We start from the raw sequence: 22,087 nt of genomic DNA on the forward strand, positions 1-22,087 counted from the left end.
CTCGTCTGTATACCCAACATTCACACAGGTAACCCCAAGTCAGCCTTAAGGGGCTGGTTCCTCTGGGAGAGCCACGCTGCCTCACAGGTAGACCTCCGGCAGCCCTCTCCTATGTGATATGAAGAGCCCCCCATCCAGGCCATCCATAAAGGCGCCGTGCCCAGGCCTGGCAGCAGAGACCTAGCATGGTTCAGGAGACACTCACAGCCAGAGGGAGCTTCACAAGATGCCTCAGCAGCATGGAGCCAGCAGCAGCAGAGACAAAATGACTCACCACTCTTTGGACACACACGAGCTAGCTACATCAAGAGCATTTCTTTTCCCTTCATCCTTTGATGTAATCATCTTTTCATGTGCCATGAAAACCACATGGGGCATGGTTACAATAAGAACTGTATTTAAGTCTTGGCTCCACCTCAACTCTACCTAATTAACTACCTAATGAACTGATCTGGGCCTCAGTTTCTTCATATGTAAGATGGGAATGATCATAAGAATGAAACTGACCTTACAGGATTCTTAGGCAAGTCAAGTGAGATTGTGGATGTGGAAACACTTGTCAAGCCACAGAACACTCTGCAATATACAAAGTTATAAAGAAAAGGGTCTGTGTGGTAGAATGCTAATTTCTATCCCTCTGCCATGCTTTGCAGTGTGACTTTTAAGTTCCCCTCATCAGCAGTGGTGGCGTCTATTCCTCCACCAAACCTATTCTCCAATCTGTCTGGCTTCGCAATTTGCTCTGATCTACAAAAAACAGCAGAGGTGATGGTGTGGAAGTACTGAGCCCAAGAAGTCCTGCAAACTTTCATTTTCTCTCTTGGAACGCTATCACTGCCAGGACAACGCACCCAGAATAGCCTGGTGAGGATTAGAGTCATTTGGAGGACGGCTCGGTTGTCCCAGCCGAGGTCATCCTAGTGCAGCATCCAGCAGCAAAAGGAGCTACGATGAGCAGGGCTGCCTGCCTGCCCCATAGCTGACTGTAGGTGTAAAGGGAGCCCAGCCAAGACCAGCAGAACCGCCCAGACCATCTGTAAATTCATCAGGACTGATGACAGCTTATTGTTTAAGACCACTGGGTTTGGGGGTGGTGCGCTACGTGGCAATGGCTCACTGACCTGGCATCATAGCTGCCTACCAGGGCCCTTGGGGACATGTCCAGAGAAGAGGGCTCACATGGTCGGAAAATGTGTAAGTCAACGACAACTGCATGGTACAGCTTTTCCCTTCAGCTTCCTTCAGCATTTCCAGGGTGGTTTTAACCACAATTTCTGGCTGACCTCAGGACTAAGGCTGAGAGCTTCTGATCTCAGCAGAAAGCCTGCCCTGAGTTCACAGGATACCATGTGAACAGCTGTGCTTCTGCTTCCAAGATGCGATCTAAAAAGAAAATAAGAAATGGCCTCCTGGATCTCATCCCTCTTTAAGTATGCTGTCCCGGCAAAGAGCCAAAGATGCAGGCAGGTCTCTTTTTAAATATAGCTTCTGAAATCAACCTACCCAGACTGACATTTAAAAATCAGCTGATACAGGAAAGCAGGAAGGGATTAGTCAGCAGAAGTGGAAAAGGGAATAGATCAGAGGCTAGATCATCAGAAGCCTATAAAAACCATAAATGTTCAGGATGATTTGCGTGGCAAGTGGAAAGGTAATTTAAAAAGAAATGAAAGGGTAAAAGCCATCAAAGTCTTCTTTATGACCAACTATGTCTTTGCTCACAGAGCTTTGGCCACCATAGCCAAGGCTAATGTGATGCCCTTCGTGAATATTCTGAGGATAATCACAGGCCCATGGATTAATGTTTCCCTATATTTCTGCCTTGCGGATGGGAGTTTTGTTTATTTCCTAGGGCTTAACTCTCCCACAAAGTGTGCATAAGTATGGGATGAGGGCCCAGGACTCCAATCATCCAAATATGTTTCATGATTAATAGATCAGGTTCACAAAGTTATGAGGACTTGAAGGAATTCTACAACTCCTACAAATATATCCCCACCCTTGCTTAAAGGGTTCTCTTTCTATACTGTAACTTCTGGATACCCAGCCTTCCCTCTTTCTCCTTTATTATCAAAATACACCAGCAGCAAAGCTGTTTAAACAACCAACAAATCAGCAAAAACTAAGAAAAGCATATGAGCTTAAGATCAGAAGGCCAAGTACCCATAAACAATGACTGCAGATACCATTTACTGAGTACTTTACTATGTACTAAGCACCATGGTGTTCATCCATTACCTCAAATTTGTCTCTCAACAATTCCATGAGTCAGGTATTGTTAAGCCCATTTACAGATGAGAATTGGCAAGATGCAGCGGCTTGTCCCAAAAGTCTCATAGCTACTTACTGGCAGAGCTGAGAGCAAAACTAAGTCTGGATGAGACCAAAGTACTTCTCTCCCAACAACCACTTGAACTTCAAGCTTTGACTCTAGCCAAAATTCTTTGCATTTGAAAATAATGCTTATTCAACATGTTACAAACGAAACTACCAAGCATTTTGTCAGCTGCCTGAACCAAATGTTTCACCTTCCTGAGCGCATATCTTTCCTTAGCAGAGCTTGGTCCAGCTCCCTGCAGAGCCCCTCCTGGCTGACAATTTTTCTTGGGGCCACTTTTTGCAGCCTCTCCCAGCTCTGCCTTTTGCCTGAGCTCCATTCTCTACACTTTGCATTTGATCCTTTTTGATCCTTTTTTGATCCTTTACCAAGAGCCATGGTGACTGGCCTTAAGAACTTTAGTGTTAGACTAGCTCTGTCATTAACTAACTAATTAATTAACATGAGATGTTCGACCAGTAACTTACCTTCTCTGAGGGTAATAATAGAACCTACTTCATAGAAAAGACTAAATGGGTAGGACAGAAAACTAGCCTCAACAAATTAAGAGGTTATTTCAAGCATCTTTTCTGACCATAATGGCATGAAACTAGAAATTAACCATGGAAAGAAAAATGAGACAAAAATGATTACATGGAGACTAAAAAACATGCCACTAAAACACCAATGGGTCACCGATGAAATTAAAGAGGAAAGTTAAAGATAATTTGAGACAAATGACAATGAAAACACAACCATACAAAATCTAGGGGATGCAGCAAAAGCAGTCCTAAGAGGGAAGTTCACAGCAATACAGGTCTTCCTTAAAAAACAAGAAAAATCTCAAATAAACAACCTAACCTGCAACCTAAAAGAATTAGAAAAAGAGGAACAAACAAAACCTAAAGTCAGCAGAAGGAAGGATATAATAAAGATCAGAGAGAAAATAAATAAGATAGAGATTTAAAAAAATTAGAAAAAATCAATAAAACCAAGAGCTGGTTTTTTGAAAGGATAAACAAAATAGACAAACCTCTGGTCAGGCTCACCCACAAAGAAAAGAGAGAGGACCCAAATGAACAAAATAAGAAAAGGCTAAATGAGATTATATATGTACTGGGCTTAGCGCAGTGTAAGGTAATATAGTAAAAGCTCAAAAATTGTTATGGAAAAATAAATATACGCCTTCCAGGAACATATAAATTTGGTGGAAGGAGAAAGCCAAAACTATTCCTAGATTCTTGTTACTGAGAAAAAGGTCTCCATGGTGACCCCATTCAAGAGGACTTCATTGGAAGTTCATAAAGCAAGTCTTCTTTATATTAGTTTGCTGCTTTACAATTTATAAAGTACTTCCATAAACAGAATCTTATGTCACCCTTGACACGAGGCAGCACTTTCCAAGACGTGGTACCAGTGCCACACTCTCGATGACGTCTTCCCTGAACTTCCTGTAGAAGACATTAGGGATTGATTCAGCATCATCCAACCTCCATCTAATAAGGTCTCTTTTGCAGCTAGGGTGTCTTATGTGATTGAAGGTTAGCCAACTATTGGAACGTGTATAAGCAATCATTTCAGAATCGACTGGGAGAAGGGGCATAATGGCAGGGATCGTTTTTGCCAGGAAGGTCATGGGGGGGCAGCTGGTTCTGGTGCTGGCATCTCTTATGGCAGACTCACAATTCAACAGGCCACTTCAGACTCGGGAAGGAGCAGCAGCCCCCCGCGTGGCCCAGTTCTGGAGTAGGACTTTGAAACGTGTCTTTTCAGCCCTTCAGTGATTATGTAAGTCTTTAATTTTCTATAAATCCCTTTCTTCTTAAATTACCCAGAGTATGTTCTATTTTCTGTACTTGATCTCTAAGCAGTCACTTAGAAGAGGAATTCTTCTTGACCTCCTTTCTGTACCCACAGTCCTTTGTTCCTGCCCATAATTCTTGTGACATTTGACTTTTCATTATAGTAACTTTTATATATGACTGTCTCTTTTTCCAATTGAAGGCGGCTTGATAGAAGACGTCATTTTCATCTCTGATTTTCCCCACAGCACTCAGCACAATGCATGTGCTGAATGGAACTGGGACTTCCCCACAGCAGCACCGTGGCTGGCAAAAGACTGATTTTGAAATATCACTAGGATTTATTATTCCGTGCTTGATCTCTTGTTAAATTAAGCCTAAATGTAAGTTTTCAAAGTGGCCATCTTTATTTGCGGTAGACTAGGTAGCTCTTCAGAAATATTTCTTCCCACTGCCTCACTTCCAAGGGAGTACTATATTGATTTTGGTCACATGGCTTGATTTGGCCTCACACTGGGGTAGAGTATATCTCCACCATCTTTCCACGTTGGGTTCAGTTACGTGATTTGCTTTGGTCAATCATCTGTTAGCAGACATGCTATGACAGAGACTCTTGAAATGCTCTTACGCAGTAGGTTTGTGCTCGTGGGTCTCTTGTCATTGTCATAACAACATGCCCCAGAGAGTCCACTGGCTCAAGGAGGAGGATAAGGGACCCATGGAGCAGAGCGCCCCTTCCAAGAGTCCAGCCTAAATTAGCACCCCCACCTCTCCTTCCCCTCTCATCTGCAGATGCATGAGTAATACATGCTTACTGTTTTCTATCACTGAGGTTTGTGACACAGTGTTTTTGTAGCAATAAATCATGCTCCTGGAGAGGCAAAGAGGGAAATTCCCCCTTTCAAAGAAGATCAGATGTATTAGAAAGGGAAGGTGCCTCTTGTATGAAGTTTAATACTTTCCTCCACATCCCCCTTCCTCCTGGAGACTCATCTTCATTTCCACCCAACACACTTTGTGGGGTTGGAGCTACTTTCTGCCCTTCCCACCCCACCCTCCTTGTGCTTTTCAGTAGATGTTGGCTTCTTTTCATTGAGTCCTCTTCTCTCCTCTCAGTATCATTTTTGAGGACTTGTATCACTCTCTGTGGAAAACTCCCAAATTCTAGCCCCAGTCCCTAAGTTGTCCTCAAGTCATAGCCACTGAGTTCCAGCTGCCAAGAGCCTGTCTCCAGCTGGCACTCCTCACGCGATCTCTGACACGGAACTCCCAGACCACAGCCAGCAACTTCTTCTAATTCACTCTTCTGTCTTCTCTTCCTTTGACCATCTCCCAGGTCATCCATACACAAAAATTGCAGGAATAAATAGTTCTCTTTCTGTCACCAAATACCTGCCAACTACCTTGTAGTGAACTGATGTGGCTTTCAAAAGCACTAAGAGGGAGTTATTTAGGTTCATGGAGGTTTTAAGTTAAAGGAGCACCCTCTGGAATAATTTTGTAAAGCAGAGGGACTTTGGCAATGCAGCTTTGCCCTGAATGTGTCTCTAATTTCAGGATTTTTACTGTATACATTTTCCTTGAATTAGGGGCAGGGTGGTGAGGGACAGAAGATGGAGCCTCACGTATAAAAAGACTGTGGGAACCAGTAAGGGTTTTGGTGGGACACAAAGGGCATAGGGAAACTGCGGCCACGCCCACTTCAATTATCAAAATTAAAGGCTGATATCCTGTACTGTCCTATTCAAAAATCAATGGCTAATAAAAATGTAAGCAATATTAATTCAGGCTGGCAAAACAGGGATTAAAATTTACCATGCAGAACACAGCCCATAAAAATTTTGCAACTAGATTTTTTTTGCCATTCAGAAAGGATAACACACTCTCGGCTTATAGACAGGCATTTAACGAAGGACTTCTGAAGAGACGCTGCGCTTAAATCTCATGTTGGCTGCTTTTTTTTTTTAACTCCTTTTGTATAATTCCAGCTTTTCTTCCAGTCTGGCTGGCTTTCTACCACACTGTCTGTTACTGAGATCTGTCCGGCAGGGACAGTAATGAGAATTCTGGGCACAGCCTCTAGGGAAGAGACAACGAGAGTCTGGCAGAGCCCCTTACCACGTTGCTGAGTTAAAACCGATTCAGAGAATATTTGTTTGGTGGATTCCAGGAACGAATGACAACTGTTTACTAAGTGTGCGTGTGGGGGGGGGGGGCTTATTGACAAAACAAGTGGCTACGTCTTCTCCCAGGCACCCAGTGTCTGTAGCAAACACATTTTCACATCCCATTAACTTCAGAACTTGAGGTTTTATATGTTTATTTTTATTGCATGGTATATTTTAGCTCCTGTGCTGGCCAAGTGTTTTTGTGCAGATGGAAATTGGGCAAGCTTCCTTCCCTGACTCTGTAGTTGATCCTTGTTCTTTACCCACAAAAAAGTCTTTGAGTCTAGATTAAACTTTGTCCCATTGAAAATATCAATTTTTAGCAGACTGCAGTGATCAAAAAGGGGACTGGGATGAGATTTTCAGAGGTGTGTAGGGGGAGAGAGGAACAGACAGAGAGAAAATGACTTTACTGAACCAGCATTAAGTCAAAAAATCATACTGGAACTCTTATTCTACACCATACCCACAATCGAGCATGCAGACATGCACCAACTGGGGCCAAACGTAAGGTTAATATTTTTAAGACAGTGTTGAAATAGTACAGCACATCAGTATGCTGTCTTTGGCCTTATATATAATAAGAAATGTTTACATGTGTGTACACATACACATACGTATATACGTATGTGATATTTCAGGAAGATGGGATGATGGGTGCAGTGAGATTCTAAGAAAAGGGGGCATCTGGGACTAAGGTACAGAAGGGAGAGATGAGACCTTGAGCTTAGAGCTCTGGGATCTGAAAGGAACTCGTGCAGCCAGGACAGGTGGGAGGTGTGGCTGCAGGAGGAGGCAAAGCCACACCCCCAAATGCCTCGACGGCCCTGCTCAGGACCCCGCATTTTCTAGAGAAGGTGGCGGGAAGGTCTTTAAGCAGTGGAACACAGTGATTCATGGCCATTTATGCATGGCCCTCTGACAGTGTGAGGACAGGGGCTTGGAGCAGAGGCAGTTCCGGAAGCAGGTGGGTCAGGTGGAGACATCTGTGGCAATAATCTACGTAGGAAAAGTGACAACATAGGTTTAAAATAGCTTCCAGTTCACCCAGTACCTCAATATAATGTCCCTTTGGAAGGCTATAGTCAAAATTTCCATGTGATTTTTCAGAACTGCCATTACTTGAAAAAATACACAAAACATATCTGAGTTCTCCAGTACAACAAACTGACCTCCAAAATCAGAGATTAGAAATTTAACAAAAAATATTTTTATTGGCTTGTAAACTGTTTTTTATTCAACATACTTTCCACCCTTTGACTTCCATTAAAAATATAAGTGTGTGGCCGGTCAGGATGGCTATTATCAAAAAATCTAGAAACAATAAATGCTGGAAAGGGTGTGGTGAAAAGGGAACCCTCCTGCACTATTGGTGGGAATGTAAATTGATACAACCACTATGGAAAACAGTAAGGAGGTTCCTTAAAAAACTAAAAATAGAACTACCATATGACCCAGCAATCCCACTACTGGGTATATATCCTGAGAAAACCATAATTCAAAAAGACACATGCACCCCAATGTTCATTGCAGCACTATTTACAATAGCCAGGTCATGGAAGCAACCTAAATGCCCACCGACAGATGAATGGATAAAGATGTGGCACATATATACAATGGAATATTACTCAGCTATAAAAAGAAACAAAACTGAGTTATTTGTAGTGAGGTGGATGGACCTAGAGTCTGTCATACAGAGTGAAGTAAGTCAGAAAGAGAAAAACAAATACCGTATTCTAATGCATATATATGAAAAAAAAAAAAAAAAAAAAATGGTACTGATGAACCTAGTTGCAGGGCAGGAATAAAGATGTAGACATAGAGAATGGACTTGAGGACACGGGGTGGGAGGGGGAAGATGGGGCGAAGTGAGAGTAGCATGGACATATATACACTACCGAATGTAAAATAGCTAGCTAGTGCGAAGCAGCAGCATAGCACAGGGAGATCAGCTCAGTGCTTTGCGATGACCTAGAGGGGTGGGATAGGGAGGACTGGAGGGAGGCTCAAGAGGGAGGGGATATGGGGACATATGTATGCATATAGCTGATTCATTTTTGTGTACAACAGAAACTAACACAGTATTGTGAAGCAATTATACTCCAATAAAGATCTATTAAAAAAAAAAAAAGTCACTTGAGGCAGAAGCACCTGAGAGTAAACAGAGACATATGTTGACATACAATAGATTAAGTATTGTTATTCTTGAATGAATGAATATTTTGTTAATATTCTGTCATCATTTTTAATTCTATAAATATTGATAAATAACCCACATGAACTAAAGCTCTTAAATGTTCTCAGTGATTTTTAAGAGTGTAAAGTGATTTTTGGTCTCAGGACCAAAAAGTTTGAGAACTGCTGTCCAAGGACAATGCCTGGCACTTAGCTAACTGATGTCAGTGTTGGTTAAATAACAAAATAAGCAACAAATCTGATCTGGTTGCAATTTATCACATAAAAGAACTTTGTTTCTTGTTTTGCATTCATAGACAATTTAAAAGGGTCCAAGCTTTTTCTGTGTGAGACAGACATTCTGTAGGAAGATTCCAGCAGGCTTACTTGGCATTATTGCTTCATTTGATCACTTTTCAATGTGAATAAGACACTTAGGGTGCGGATGAGAATTGCTGGGGTACACAAATTCACATTTCAGATAACCCTCATATGTTGCCTAATTAAAGATCAACTATTTTTTTTAATCCCCTAATAGCGTGTGATGTTGGGGAAGTGAGTGCACCTCTCTGAACCTCAGTTTTCTCGTTTCTAAAATGAAGATCATAGTACCCACTCATTAAGGCTATACTGAGGATTAAATGTAAAGTGCTTAGAACAGGGCCTGGCATGTAGAAAGCACTATAAAATTGCTCTTATTATTTCTGACAACTGAATTTGCCTTGTGATTCTGATTTTTCAGCTTTATTGAAAAAGTTGTTGAATTCTGTGGAAAAATGAACATTTGTAAAGATTAAGTGTATTTAATACAGCTTAATACTTAGGGGACTGTAGATCTCAATGGCTTTAGAAAATTGATTTTGTTCAAAATATTATGTCATCTTCATGCTTAAGGATGTTCTTCATTAGAAAATAATAAATATACACTAAGTGGAAAAAAAATCTAAGTGTGTGTGTATAAATAAATGTATATATACGCACATTCAAATTATATGTAATTACATATATATATATCTGTGTGTGTGTGTGTATGTATATGTATACATACATATAAAATCTTTAGTCAGCTTTTGGGGAAATTGTAAAATTATATAACAAAGTTAATATACCTATGAAATGAAGAAATGTGCAAGTATCAGAAAATATCGTTTTTGAAATGAGGTAGAATGTGGCTGTCTATATTTGGAAAATATGGCTTTATAAATAAGTTCAATAATACAAAAGAAACTATTCTTTCCATTGATTTTTTTTTCTTTGTAACAAAAAGAACCAAAATATCATAGGGTGTTCTTATTAACTAACTTTAAACCTCTGAATGAGGTTATCAGGCAATAAAATTCTTTATTCAATATTAATTTTATGATAATAGCATAGAAAAATTTAATACAAGTATTTTACAAAAATGTAAATTGATATTTAATATATATATTTATATATTTATATTTGACATATTCACATTTATCTTTAATAATGTTATTACTGAAGCTATTTTATATTTAAACTTCATACCAAAAAATAAAATAAACAAACTGCTTTAAGAAATTTCAAAATTTAGTTCTCTTAAATAATAACTGAGGATATGAAAGGGGAAAAAAATCTCAGTGGAGTTAAGAGTGTAAGATTTTAGATCCAAGATATTTTCTCTGTTCAGACTATAAGAAGATACACAGTAGAAACTAGTTTCCAAGACATGACCTGATAGATTCTGGTGCTCAGAGTATAACAGAAATCATAACTCAGTTTTGCAACATTTATGTTAGATTACACTTACAATGTAACGTATGCCTGTAAGAACAACAGAGCAGGACCACTGCATTATAAACTAAAAACCAAGCTGAACCTTCATTTGTAAAAACTGAGGAGTAATTCAGTTTTAATTTTTTAAATCTTTCCTGTTATCCTTCATAAAACTTCAGTCTCTAATTGTAATTTTTCTAAGCTTTGATCACATTTTATTAGAGAAACTACTCAACAAAAGAGATGTACCCGAAGCACCTAGAAAAGAGTCTGGTACACGGTAGGGGCTCGATATGTATTTTTTGAATGAATAGGCAGATTCAAATGAGAATTCTGACTCCCTGATTGTCTTTTTACCCTGAAGCATTGTTAAACCGTATGAAAGACATGATTAAGACCCAATTCATTACCCACAAGATTCTAACCCAGGCGTCCCCAAACCCTGGGCCACAGACTGGTAATGCTCTGCAGCCTGTTAGGAACCAGGCCGCACAGCAGGAGGTGAGCGGCCGGCAAGTGAGTGAAGCTTCATCTGCTGCTTCCCATCACTCCCCATTGCTCACATTACCGCCTGAACCATACCCCACACACCCGCCCTCCGGTCCATGGAAAAATTGTCTTCCACAAAACCGGTTCCTGGTGCCAAAATGGTTGGGGGCCACTGTTCTAGCCCATTGTAGTACCACTTGGAAAAGCAGCTCCCCGCAGGTTGTAGACTGAAAGACAGTCTCAATTCTGAGTCAGACAGGTGGCATTACAATCAACTAAAGCAAGCTCTGCCACTGTATTTCTATCATTTGAATTATCCCTGCCCCCTAAAACAGTGGAGTGCTATTCTTTCTAGGACCTCCTACATAGGGGGTTATTTTCATAAGAAGCGGAGCATGATTCAAAGATAGGTAGTATGAAAAGTCTGAACTAAAATCGAGAGAGCTATCTGAAGTCAGACTTTAAAAATTTTGACCTTCAAAAAATTTTTTTTTGCATTCTGAACTAATGACGATTTGGTGAACAGAACACAACTAACTAAACAGCAAACTACAACACCAACCCTGCTAGATTCACATAGAGACAGAGGAGGTGGCCTCCTCCAATTTATCTCCTCACAATATCTTCATTATTAAGCTGCCCTCATCCTGAGAATCCCTTACACAGATCATTCATAAGATGTGATGGTTCCCAGTCCTTCCTGCATATCAGAAGCCAGATAAAAAAGATGATCCCAGCGCTTCACTCCAGACCAACACAATCACACTCTGAGAATGAGCACTCATAGTTTTTAAAACTTCTGTGGGTGAGTTGATGGGCAAGAAAGGTAAGAACAACTAATGTCTCTAGGAGACCACTATAAGCATGCGAGTCAGTCATCCAAAGGGTAATCCATCAGGCCATGTCTTTACTCACCGATTCATTCATTTAGCAAACATTTACTGTGCATCTACCGTGTGATAGCAGCGTGAGAAAATGCAAAGAAATAGTAACACTAGCAACTTCCCCCTTATTAAACACTCACACCACATGAGTATACAATCAGGTTGGCCTCATAAGTGTGCAACCAATGTAGCTGCATAGGGCCCTGGGTGTGGAAGAGCCCCGTGCTGTCACCATCTTGAAATTCCTGATAATTTTGGAACAAAGGGCTCTGCATTTTCATTTTGCTCTAGTATAGAGCTTCAAGGGCTCTATACTAGCCTGGCTTGGGATACTGAAGCTCAAATATGGCCAACCCCAGTGGGACATGCTGCCCACTTTCTTCATCTCCCCTCCATCAACAGTGTCATCAGTACAAATAAGTGAATATTTGTTGATAACGGGGGTTATCAATGCATCTTCCTTGTGCTAAAATCCATCAGCTATTTCCTGCAATGGGTGACTTCTCACTGCCTACTCCCCTCCTCCCTGGCTTGCCACCATCTTTTCCATTCCCCGCCCCAAATGCTGCTATCTTACGGTAACAGCCAAGACAGGGTAGCAAAGATGTCACAGGAGTATATGGAAAGGGTACTCATACTCAAGTGTCAGGAAATGCCTTCTGGGCAAGTTGAGGTGTTGCCAGCCTAATTGAAGGTCAACTCAGACCCCCAGAGTCCCTATACTATATTAGGTTGAAAGCTATAAGAGGCTTCGAGGAGACTAGGTCATAGCCATATTACTTCAGAGGAGGAAACAAGTACGTATCTCTGGGGCCTCCAGGAGAAGACTGTACACGAAGAGGGCTAGCAGGAGACAGGGCACGGAGGCTGAGTTAAATCATATCTCTGCAGTCCCTGAATGTTTGCGGGCTCTTTCCTTTGGGACAAAGGGAAACATAAGGAGTGACATGATCAGGGTTGTATTTTAGAAAGTTTACTGTTGTAATAGTATTTAAGGTAATTTGAAGGGGGATAAGCAAAAAGGCATGAAGAAGACATTTAAGGCTCATACAGTCCTTCAAAAATGAGGAAACAGGATTAATAATAATGTAAGATAATATTTAATGAACACTTACTCTGTGCCAGACACTGTACCTGGATTATGCCATTCAACCCTATCAAATCCCTTTAAGATAGGTGCTTTTTATTATCCCCACGCTATTGAGGAAAAAGAGGAGGTAAAGGGACTTTAAGTAACTTGTCCATGGTTACACAGCCAGTGGCAGCAAAGGTATTATTTATTTAACTCCAGATTCAATGACTTTAAACTCCGATAAAAATCCTAACAAGATGTCTTTAACTAAATAAAAGTTCTACAATCCGTACAAAAAATTTTAAATGTAATGTTCAAGAATGCTCTTTTAAAAAAGAACCAGAAGGGTAATGTTTTAGCAGCCTTGAGAACTCATTATAAAGCAACACCGTTTAAAACCTTTTGTTCCTGACACAAAAACAGAAACACAGATCAATAGAACAGATTAGAAAATCGAGAAATAGACTAAAGTGTTTTAAAAAATGTAACACATGATAACACAAGCTTCCCATAATAAAAAGTGTTAGGAAGAATTATTAAATAAATCAAATTGGAATAACTGGATAATAATTTGGGGAACTGATCGGGTTAGATACATATTTTACACTGTACACAAAAATAGCCTCCACATGAATTGAGTTAATTACAAAAAAAAAAAAATTGAATGACAGAAAAACCAGCAGGAGATGGAATAGAATATTTATCAGATTTGTGAAAGAACAATAATTTCAGCTTTGAAGCAGTGGAATAAATCATGAAGGAAAGGACTGACACATCTGAATACATAAAAAATTTAAAACTTCTGTACAATGAAAAAACAGCAAGACTAAAATAAAAAGGACATTATACTAAGGGCATTATTTGCATCCCATCTGACAAAAGGGGCTTTAAAACTCAAACTATATATATCCTCATTCAAATTTATAAGGAAACCATCAGACCTCAAAATACAAACATGTAAGATAGGAAAAAACAATGGATACACAGAGACGCACCATCAGTAAAGAAAAAAATAGAAAATGGTTCAAACCACCAACAATTAATACAATAAAAGCAAAACAAACTTAAGATAGTATTTTTCCCCTTTCTAAATAACATTTCCCCCCAAGCAGGCAACACCCAGTGTTGCCGCAGTTAGACGGAAGGCTTTGTACTGGTTGCTTACTGGTGGAATGCAACCTTCTTAAAAATCAGTATCACAATACACAGCCAGAGTCAGGCTCCAAACCACAGTGATTTCTATAATCAGCAATTACATACCGAGCACTTCATCTTCTGGAAATAATAAAAGCAAAAGCGGATTGAGGATGGAGATGGTCATTCGTTACAGCTCACCAAGGGGAAATGATGGAAACAACCTGAACACCCCAAATTATGGGAATGGTTTTATAAACTATGACACAGACTATTATTCAGGGTGAGACACTTTAAGCTATTATTTTCATAAGTTTAGTCCAAAGGGATGGAGAAAGAGACAGGGATGTATCTTGAGGGGGCAACAGTATTAAGAGAAAAATCATAAAATTATTTCCTTTAAGGTTGTCAGAGCCTGGATGTGCTTATCATTGGAGGGGAGCAATATATTAGAGAGAAAAGAAGAAGGAAAATGTGAGAAGGAGAGAGAGAGAGAAGTAAGGAGAAGAGAGGGTGGGAGGGCAGAGAAGGAGAGGGAAGTGCGTGGTAAGATTGCAGGTGGGATGAAGTCTAGACAGCAGACGCAAAGGTAAGCACAGAAAAGTTTGCTGTGGAAACGAGGAGTGAAAACGAAGAAAGAGCAACAAGAAACATGTTTGAAGTGAAGACACACAGGTCAATTTTATCCTTTGAGAATTCCTCACTCAGGTGAGCTGCTCTTGGTTTGGTAGACTCCAGAAGCCCTGACCCCAGTGATGCTGTAATTCTGTAACATTTTATAACAGCATTTATTCAGTCAGCATTTAGTGTCACTTCCCAGCAAGGAAAGGAAAAATGAGCAAAAGTGCCACCAGGGGGCAGGTTTGGCACTGGCAAAGGGACTTCAAAGACAACATGCAAAAATATATATATATTTTTTCTTTCAGCACAGGATCCATTCTTTGTTTTGCAACAATAAATATTGCATCAAGTCCAGAGTAATTCCTTAATGGATATGAATTTCGCTCAGGTGTGCAAGAAATGTCACAGTACTTTATATCCTTTAAATAAAATTAAATCCAACCTCAAGCTGCTATCCTACTAGGTCAGGTTAAAAGTCAATTTCAGTCATTATCATGGCTCCCGCAGCCTCATTGGGTCCTGCAGAGGTTCTTGGGGGTCTCAGCCAGGGCTAACATTTAGGTCATTGGTTCAATATGGTTCAATGCTTATGGTCTGAACCAGCATGATCCCTTGATAGGCTGTGACTTGTTAGGAATGGGCAGACATTCCATCACCTGGAACACACACACACACACACACACCTCCTTAGGGCACTCAGAGAAGGTAAGCTGGGATTCATCCTTATCTTTAGAGCTCTTGTCTCCAGCACACCCCTTTCTGCTCCTCTCTCCTGTGCCTGCCTCTCCGCCTCCAGACTCCTCGCCTTCCTCTATGGGTTTCATCTCTGGCCAGCTGAGGCTTTCAGAAAATCTAGGAAGACAGATGTCTTCAAGGCTACAGAAGCTTCAAGAGAAGCATGGAGCCCAGAGGCCAGGTCCAGTGCTCAGGACAGGGAAAGGAGAAAACACAAGAACATCAAAAGAACAGCAAACACACGTATATCCTAATTGTATTGCCACATTGACCACAAGACCACAGTTCTTAAAACCCCGTTTACAAGTCTGACAGCATGCAACAGTGAGTTTTCTTTTTCTGGTAGATGACACAGAACTCTGACATCTCTCAAAGTTCATGGCGGGCTGGGACTGGCTATCAGATTAGCTGCCCTGGGGGAACAAAGACAAAGATGGGCACACCCTCATCTCAAGGAGCTTCTGGTGACACATAAAGAGAAACAGGTGATAGGGCACTAATGGATTTAGGTAAGAGTTGCAAACTAAAAGCCTGAAGGCCAGAACCCGCCAACCTTAGTAATTTTTCACTTGCCAACATTTAAAACATTAAAAGCAAAGGACGGTTTACATAAGTTTCTATAAATCTAGCATCTCTTTAAAAATAAGAAGACCTGGCAACCCAGACCTGCATTTCCACATGGCAGCCATCATTAGGAGCTGAGTAGAGGCTGCTCCCTTTAGCTGGGGCCACTGCTTTCCAGTTGTCCACAGTCCCCACCACTCCCTATTGTGTTACGCCCCGTCTACTTCCCTCATGTATGCTACTGGCCTAGCTTCTATAGGTTTTGAGTCTGTAACTCCTGACTGAGTGAACTAAATAAAATTATACTCAGGGTAAGTGTTCCATGAAACTAATTAAGCTTCTGCATTTCTTCAATTCGCACTCTGATAGATCTGGAAATTCAGAATTATTTCAGATGGGCCTGAAGATTTGAGCAGAGACTGAAGAAACTGTTGTATTTAAGTGATTAACTTGGTTCATACGCAAATGTTACAGACAAGGCCAGCCATACTCCTGGCATCAAGTAGACTCGTTGTTTGTGTGCTAAAGAGTAAACCCAAGGCACAAAAAGATACTTGTGAAATGCAGCTTTAGCTATGTTCTTTGGCCTCATTTCCCATTACTGCTACCTTGAGTGCCCCATGGAGTGTGCGCTGGTGTGAGTGAGCTACAGGAGGCCACACCCATGGACATTCCTCTCAGACTCAGTCCTGTCCTGACCTCAGGTCCAGGACAGTTCAGCCCCAGCCTGCAGAGACACCCAGCTTCATTTTGCTCAATTTTAACTTTCAGTAGATCATTCCAAGTTTAGAACTTCTTGCACAGTCAATAAACTCAGGGGAGAAAAATAAAGGAAAGAAAAAATAATTCTTTGTTGAGGACATCTGGACTTGTCTGGCTTTCCTGGGGATTCAAGTAACTATCCATGGAAATTCTTCTCTATGTGTCTGAAAATAATGTTTAAAAGACTAAAAAGCAACATATGAAATAAATAAATTAACAACACCAATTTGGCAAATGTATTCTACATGTTGAAAGGTGTTGTTGAATACAAAGGACAACTCATGTGAACTTCCCCATGGTACACGCATATCCAACAAGGATGCTGTTGGAATCTTTTACTGCTTGATATTTTATTGATCCAATGGAGTAGAGAGCTATTTAGAAAGACCAGGAGTAAACAACTGGGGAAGAGAGATGGGCATAAAAGCTATAAGACAGAGTATCCCATGTCCTTCAACAGAAGGGACACCCAGCTTCCCCAGCTGATTTCTGAAGAAGGCCATACACACAGGACTTACCTAAGTAGCTCCTTGACCCTTAATTACACAGAAGAAACTGATTACAACTAGTAGAATATCTGACAGATTGTAGAAAATAACATCTCTCCCTGAGAGAATAGTTAAAAGAACAGCATTTTATCTCAGGTCTTAATAATTTGGGGAAAAATAATATAGTATCTGCAAGAAACAGTATATTAAGTATTTAGTACATTAAGCATTTTCAAAATCGACATCCCAGCCATCATCAGAAGGAGAGAGTCTCAAGTCACCCTCAGAAATATTTTATTTTAAGACACTTCTTTATTACATTCTCCTTAAATATAATTTTTTAAAAGTAGAGCTTTAAAATGAGGGATATCCACTAGCAAACAGGAGTTTTGAAGATGTTATAATTTCTATATCACAGGGTTAAAAAAGAAACTCATCTTTGAAAATTAAAAAAAAAAACAAAACACTGTCACACCTTTAAAGAAATGAGTTTTTTTTTTCCACAACCCAAAAACGAGTGCTTGATAAGCAAATGTCACAGATGATGAGGGAAACAAAATCAGAATCAAAGTCCTCAAAATACACAGAAGACCTCAAAATGTGTATGGACTCATATGCACTCATGTGAACACACATGCACACACACATACACACACACAGAGGAAACAAGTGAAGCACAGCCAGGGGCCCTGAGGCCCTCCCTGATGCAAACCCAGAAAGTGGGCATCCTTGAAAGCACACAATGCTACCCAGTCTACGCTGTCTCATCTTCAAGTGCCGTTCATCAGAAACCCGCCAGGGAGAACACTAGATTCTCTCCAAAGATATCTGGAATACCGTATCAAGTTATATCACCAAATAAGCAATACAACAAACCCATCTAGTAGTTTCTAAAAGATTTATTCTTTGCCTACTGTTGAGGAGAAATGAGCCTATTATAAATGTCTAACATTAGCCACAAATCTGCAGGTGAGTGGATGAAAAAAAAGTTGAAATGACCATGCTTAAGTACAAAAAGATACCTTGGTAATTACTTTTAAGAATGTAAATTATGTTGGTGGAATGCAGGACTGTTTATGAAATGTTGACAAAAAGAGGAAATCTTCTGCATCAGAACATTGAGTAATGATGAAACAAAACAAACTGATGAAATTTTCAATTACATTCTCTGGGTCTTATGCTTTCAGCTTTATCTTTGCCCTCTCTCCCCAGCTCCCTTGCCCTCCATACCTGATCACTAAGTGAGAAGAAACAAACATACATAATCTTATTTGGGGCAGTCACCTTAGCGAGTGAAGTCTACCTCGACCACAGAGCAGGCAGCTTTCAGGAAGCCCTGGGAAACCTGCTGAAGCTCTCACTGTGGACCCCAGGGGCAACGTCTCTGAACTTGAAATCAGTGCAGATAGTGTAGGTGTTTCAGTAAGGAGATAAGGAGAGAGAAAAAGAGAAGTAGGAAGGGAAGACAAATTATATACTACGTCTGGGAGCAAGTCATGAGAGAAAATAGTTTGCAAACTAATTGATTTGACTATGGTATAATCATGGTCTCCAAACAAGACAATCCCTTTGGTATAAGAAGAAAAGATTAGAGTATCTCTGAATAATTAAATATTTTAAATCTATCCTTAAAAAAACTTATTTTGTGCATTTTTTAAATGTACATACTACATTTAAAAATGAATACATGTAGATAATTTAAAACAATAAACACATATTGGGGTAAATACTCAATTAAAAAAACATTTTTTAACTATTAGGAGATTGTGGTCAAAACCTGGATAACCTTTGCCTGGATAAACACTCAAGGAACTCTAAGGCTTCGTTGGGTCAATTATTCTATACTTTGGTTTATTATTGTTATTATTGTTGCTGCTGTTATTATTATTTTCACAAAAGCAATATATATTAATTGTAGAAAATTAAGAAATTGCAGAGGAATACAAAAGAAAGGAACAATCATCTGTAACTCTATTTCTAAAATAGTTTGGTGCCCCTTATCTAACCACATATACAATATTGTATATGTATATAAACCTCTATGTATATACAATATAGTGACTGTTCTATAACTTATTTTTTCAATTAATAATAAATTATGAATACGTTATTTTGGAAGAAAATTTTAATTGTCTATACACTACAAATTTGCATATAAATTATGTACCACATTTTAATCAATTCCCTATAGTTGAATATTTAAGTTTTTAAAATTTTCTTGCTTTTTTAATGCCTGAGGAACAGACATGGAGGCCTCTGGATGCGAAGCAGAATGAACCAGATTTTATACTGTGGACCAGCCATTCTCAAGGAAATGGTATTACACCTCCAGGGAATATCTTCAAAATTTGGGCAGATGTTTTTGGTTTTCATGATGTTTGGGGGTTGCTCCTTGTGTTTAGAAGGTGGGGAACAGGGATGCCAGCTGCCTTGCACCGTGGAGAGCAGTCCTGAGCCAGGAAGAGCTGCCCCATGTCCTGTACAACTTTGAAATGTCCTGCTGGAAATGCAGGAGGCCAGGAGCCTGATTACAATTATCCAAGTCCAGAACTTAACTCTGGTTTACATGCAAATGCAAACTATTCTGTGCCCATTTAAAATAAACATTAAGTTTTCTACTACCATATAAATCAAGGGGAAAATGTTTTCTTCAATGCTTTACGAAGAATTGTGCACCTTTTTTGAAAATTATGTCACTAACATCACCCCATTTCTATTACTGGCATCAGCAACATCACCTACTTCTAAGAGTCTGCATTTGAAGATGGCTCACATTCGCAGTGATTCTAAAAGGATGTGTGAGCACCTTATCACCTCCTTGTGTCTTCTAATATTGTCATGCCAAACGTTTGTGTGATGAAATACATATCTTTATTATAAAGATTATTTTTCCGTCATATGACATGTAAGGCCTTCTATTGCCTTTTACAAAATTCCGTGTAGGTAGGTCCTATTTTCTATTGGTTTCATCTTAGGAGAATAAAGAGAACATTAACAGCATTTATTATAAACAGTGGTCATTGGTCGATCGGGTTGAAAGCTGCGAGTGTAAAGAGTGTAAAGCATTCGGAGGCTTCCAGCAGGAAAATGACAAGATAAAACAGGGCTGTAGGTATGACTGTGCGGAGAGGAAAGAAAATAAACAGGAGGCAGAGACCAGAAAAGAAGCGAGTACAATCTGGGCAGGGAACTAATGAAGACCTAGAATGCCGCAACGCCTGAGAAAACCAAAAAGAAGAACTTTCATGGAGGACATTTTAAAAAGAGGAGTTGCTGGAACTCAGTGGTTGAACACAGTGTCAGAGAGGGGCTGTCACAGCATCAGTAGACAGCAGAGTGACTGTGTTCTCAGAAACAGTCTCACGTGTGTGCTCGCATGCACACTTCCGCGTGCACACACACACACACACACCCAAACTCCAGGTTCTTTATGAAATAATCCCGCTCCCCTCCTGCTGCCAATGGGAAGACTTATCACACCACTGATTCTGAAATCTGACAGCTCCGCCTGACATGAGTCTGAATTGGCGGGGCAAAGCCTTATTCGGTTTATTTATTTGTTTGTGATTCTCCATCCAAGATAAATCCTGAAACAAATTTCAAGTGTGCTTTAAGTACACTCCAGGTTATAAATCATATACTTGCATTCTCATACTACAGTAAGCATGAAACCACATAGATCAACAACAGATATATATGCCTCCCTTCCTTGCCAAATTCACGCACACACACCCATGCCAAGAGAGAGGATAAAAGGAAACTAAGACAGAACCAATGATGATTCATCTGCAGCATACATGTTTAGGAATCAGAAGCAACCAGAACAATTAAAATAATACGATATTAGACTGGGCAAGGGCCCCATGGTTCTAAATGGCAGAAAAGTGTTTCCAAAATGAAGGGATGGAGAATCACGTATGTCAATCATGAGAGAACCGATGCTGGAGAATACTGGGGAGAGAAGAGACTGTCCTGATTCATATTTGATCTCCAGTTAAGATTAAAAGTATATTATATGCTGATTTATCTGATTTTAGCTTATATAGCCATCCTCAACTTTAAATTTTCTGAGACTAGATAATGTAAATATTTCTTTAAACAATGGAAGAGTGAGTCCATAGTATCCCCAAACATAAAGAGACTATTTAGTTATCCTGATCCGTGTCCATGCAACAGTATTGAGTCCATAAAACACGAATATCACCTTCTCGGTTGCTTTTCTTAACAATCAGAAAGTGAGAAGGATGGCAGCCATATCCTTCTCAATGTCACCAAACAATGCCTGATGCATTCCATCAACGTGCAAAATGTCCCTGGAAATACCACCATTAAATTCTCACATTGTTTCTTTTTGAGTCACTTACCATCTGAAATGTATTCTTTAGCACTTTCTCATTTACATTGTGTGACAAAAAGACAAGCCAGATCCAAGGACCATGCTAACTGCCTGAAATGGCCAATGAAGGGCTTGTCTAGGCAAAGGCACAGGTAACTCTGTCCCTCTCTCCCCATCTCTGCTGCCTGACCTCAGGTTTAACAAGAGGTAAGATATTTATATATTGAGTATGTACTGTGCTACCTTGCAAGAGGCTAAATGAGCCACAAAGAAACAGAAAGTGGCCTGAGGCTAAAGAAGATGCTGCAGGTGAGGATCCAGGTGGCTATGACTTAAAGGCCATGGTCTTCCCACCTCTCCCTAACTAGGCACAAATTCCAAGCACCTTGTCATGGAAGATGAGGCCTGCATGTGCTCCCCTTCCTGCTGCTCTTGTCCTACTCCTAGCACTGCCCCCTGCCCCACTGTGGTCTTTGATCACACCCTCCCCTCTTAGCTTCTGGGCCATGATGTTGTGATTCTTCCTGGAACCCACTTCTTCACAGTTGTCACTGACTCACACCTACTTATTGTCCAAAACTCCAATCTAGTGTCACACTTCGGGGTAGATATCCTTTCTCTCTGCCTTTACAGGGTTTCTCTTCATCTATGCACCTACTAGTTACCTTGTGATGATCTCTTTACTCATTTGTCTCCTAGAATACGAGCTTCCCAGGGCAGGGACCAAGTCTCTTTGATGTTCATATCTCTAGTGCCCGGCAGAGTGAGCGCTGAATGTCTGTCCCTTGCATGACTGGGAAGTT

The 22,087-nt window shown here is 40.2% G+C and overlaps 1 protein-coding gene across 1 annotated transcript in view; it reads right to left on the reverse strand.

Moving 5' to 3' along the window:
• GADL1 (glutamate decarboxylase like 1) overlaps positions 1-22,087 on the reverse strand; it is a 182,415-nt gene that overhangs the window by 48,512 nt on the left and 111,816 nt on the right. The window lies entirely within an intron of this gene.

The sequence above is a fragment of the Balaenoptera musculus genome, chromosome 11 (genome assembly GCF_009873245.2).
Source record: "Balaenoptera musculus isolate JJ_BM4_2016_0621 chromosome 11, mBalMus1.pri.v3, whole genome shotgun sequence".
NCBI lineage: Eukaryota > Metazoa > Chordata > Mammalia > Artiodactyla > Balaenopteridae > Balaenoptera > Balaenoptera musculus.